Consider the following 3,996-nt stretch of genomic DNA (forward strand, 5'->3'; position numbering starts at 1 on the left):
ATAAAACTTTGACACAGAGACAAAGTATAGAGGAAGGAAAGTGGGCCCAGGGGACCTGCGCTCAGCATACAGAGGACCCGCACTGGCACTGGTCTCTGGAGTTCCCTCAGTATTCATTGATCACTATCTCTACTATCTCGGCAAGCGGGGGAGGGGGATGTGGCAGGACTACAGGGTAGAGGTGGGGAGAGGGTCAGCAGGAAAACATGTGAGCAAAGGACTCTGTGTCATAAATACGTTTCAGGAAAGGTGCTGTGCCTTGATGTGCACGTCGGCCAGATTTATGTTTGACTTTACACCAACATCTCCGTGCAGTAAAGAGCAGTATTGCCTCCAGCATGTCTCACCTCCAGCCATAAAGCGGTTTTCTCCTATCTCAGTAAATAAAATGTATGGTCAGGTTTTACACAGAGACATTCCATTTCCAGGGATGAGCAGGAGACAGATGCCTTCCTCTTACATCAACTGCAAAAGGCCTTCCTCGTTCACTAATCCTCCTCAGCACAGACCCCTTACGGGTGTCGGGCTGGGGGACAGTCAGGTCTTTCCCTTCCCATGAGGCCATATCTCAGGCTGTCCAAGGAGAAACCTTGGACAATACCCAGGCTTTCTTGGGCAGAGGTCCCTGAGGCTTTCCGCAGTGCACTGTGTCCCTGGGTACTCGAGACTGGAGAATGGCGATGACTTTTACCAAGCATACTGCCTGCAAACACATTTTCACTAAGGCACATCCTGCACAGCCCTAAATCCATTAAACCTTGAGTCAATACAGCACATGTTTCTGTGAGCACAGGGTTGGGGCTAGGGTTACAGATTAACGGCATCTCAAGGCAGAAGAATTTTTCTCAGTACAGATCAAAATGGACTTTCTTATGTCTTCGTCTTTCTACATAGACACAATAACAGTCTGATCTCTCTTTCTTTCCCCCACAGAGAGAGGGTCACCACCGTATGTCAGTCACCTGGGGACAGACTTCAGCTTACACCCACCTTCCAAATTCCACCCTCTCACCTTGGCAGAAGCTGGCCAGGAATTGGGGCCAATGGATGGGTGGGGTCTGCAGACGACACCGTGTTCAGGTCCCCATGACGGCCTCACACATGGGTGGTGGCCTTGCAGTTCCAGGTGCCACACACACGCCAGCCCCTGCTCAGGCCCTGATCTTTGAGGAGGGGGAGCATAAGAACCCAGGCACTGACCCCAGAGTGCCACTCACACCCACAGACGATTCTCCACACAGGCATCAGGTCTCGGTCCTGGCCACCTCCCCCTTCAGGGCCTCAGCTCTTTCCTGGGACTCACGTGGTCCTTCCTCACATGCAGCTCTGTTGTGTTATTCTAAATGGTAGGATTCAGGGATTTCCATTTTGATAAGAACATAGGTGAGTTGCACACGCTTAATTTTAGTGCTCATTGTTCAGGAAACCTATGTCCACTATAGGATACTGCAGAGCGATGCGATATGGAGAATTTAGGCAAGATAATATGATTTTCAGAGTTAAAGGAAGACAACCTGTTTTATGTACAGTAACTCCTCATAATATCATAGGGGATACCATATTTAAGCTTTGGGGTATCCCCAGGTACAATTCTCATTTGAGCCACATGTGAATTTCAGACACGGAGGCTTCCCAACTTTGGTGGCTTTCAATAAATGTGGAAGTTAATTCACAACCTATTTTGTGGAGGCATAAAATTCAATGAGCACTCATTTAACCTTTTATTTTAAATATTATTTTTGTAAACTTTGTATTTCCAATTAGGTGAAATTGTAAACCTGTTTCAGTTCTTATCCACTTTTTTTTTTTTTTTTTTCCTGAGACGGAGTCTTGCCCTGTCATGCAGGCTGGAGTGCAGTGGCATGGTCTCGACTCACTGCAACCTCCACCTCCCAGGTTCAAGTGATTCTCCTGCCTCAGCCTCCCAAGTAGCTGGGATTGTAGGTGCCCACCACCACGCCTGGCTAATTTTTGTATTTTTAGTAGAGACATGGCTTCCCCATGTTGGTCAGGCTGGTCTTGAACCCCTGACCTTGTGATCTGCCTACCTCAGCCTCCCAAAGTGCTCGGATTACAGGCCTGAGCCACCACGCCTGGCTTCTCCACTCTTTTTAGGCAGAGGGGAGTAAGGGTTGCTTTAAGTTAGGAGGGACTCCCATGTACCCAACCCATTTGTGTAAATTTCTTCCTTCAGAGTTCTTCAAATCAGCATCACCATTGTTAAAGGCCTCCCACATGGTGATAATTGTGCTACAGGGTTTTACGAACATGAAGTTTATGTTTGGCTGAATTAACCTCCTTGCCGTGGCACAAGGGGGCCATAGGTGTTTTCACCAATTATGAAGCGGGTTCACTGCGCAATGGCTACCAACTTTTCTGAGTACAATGAGACCAAATACATTCATACATAAATTCCATGAAGTGAATTTATTACTTACAAATATCTAACAGAAAACAACAGAAGTCTAGGATTCAATATGAACCACTACCACAAGATCAGGAAAGCTACCCAGAGCAGATGGATGGAGTTTTGACTGTAAATGCTTCACTTGCACTACAACTGAGGGACCCCAGAAAGCAGCCCCCCTTGGGTTTTCTCCCAGGATGTGGTTTGCTGGACACAAGTGTTAAAGGCCATTCTGTTTCGAGCAGGGGCTATAACAGAGCCTGGGCTGTTCTGACCAATGTCACCTGATTATCAGGATATTGCATCCCCAGCATATCATACAGTTATCTTGAGAACTACCAGTATGAAAGGGAGGAAAATGGCCCTGCACCCTTGAAACTGAAGGATCAGGATGTTTGTTGTGACAGAGGCACAGACAGTAGCGACAGAGGGTTCTTGTGAGCCATCTACTAGTTCTCTTGACCGGAGCGTGGCACCTGACTGCTTTTCTCCTTCCTTTCAATGGAAACTGTTTCAGAATATTTTGAATATTTTGAGTTTCTACATCTATAGAGTTGCGGCACATGATCACTGGCAGTGTAGACTCTCCGTGGTTAAAGGAAAGAGTTCAGGAGCCCATCAACCCACATTGGAGGAGACCACCTAATCTTCCAGAGAGTGCCACTCCATCTTCCTGGGGTTAGCTCCACATGCAGTAAGGGCATTATGTCTAACGCCGTCAAGACTTGCAGTCCGAAGATTTGACTTTTGACATGCTGATAAGCAGCGGTGATAAGAAAAGCCCACACACTGGCTAGGAATTTTTCAATGAAAGCAGCTGAGACGCTTCTTCATATGCTTCGGTGGGGGCTAATATCAAACTCTTTCTTCCCATTTTCTTTACTCATCAGTGCCTGAGCCATGAGGCACCATAGATGTACACCTCATCAGGAGGGTGTATGGGAAGCAGCAAGGGGAGCAGCAGCACAAGAAACAAACAAGGCCACTACTCCTGCCTACATAATAACTATTGTCTTGGAGTGTACAATAATTAATAATGTTCACATGGCTGCCCTAAGCATACAGAGATGGTGGCCAGAGTAGATGCAGGGACTACAGAGATACAGACTGATTCTTGCTAATTAGGACTTAAGGGTTGGCTTCTGTGTTGTGCTTTTGTGCATTAATAAGCCGGGCCCTCAAAACTGCCTGCTAAGCACAGGTCAAATGTCATGCTGGGGTGCAATTAAACATTCATGTCTAGGAGATGAGAGCATTTTAGTGTGGGAGGAGATGACAACACGTGAAGACCACAAAACACTGTGCAGACCAAAGGGAAGGCCCATCGTCAGCTCACGGTTCTGACCCAGGTGACTGCTGATGTGTTACGGAACCATCAGCCGACAGCAGGTAGGTCAAGCTGAGCAGGTGTCCTGCATGAGGGCTGGTCCATTCCATGTGTGTTGCCAACTGTTTCAATAGAGTCTCATGCACCCCACTGGTGAGGAAGGAATTAGCACCCTACGTTTACTGGCATCGTTAAACACATAACATCTATTACTAAACAGATAAGCCAGACATCAGTTACTAATTACATATAGGAGGATGGT

This window comes from Papio anubis, chromosome 2 (assembly GCF_008728515.1).
Source record: "Papio anubis isolate 15944 chromosome 2, Panubis1.0, whole genome shotgun sequence".
Lineage (NCBI taxonomy): Eukaryota > Metazoa > Chordata > Mammalia > Primates > Cercopithecidae > Papio > Papio anubis.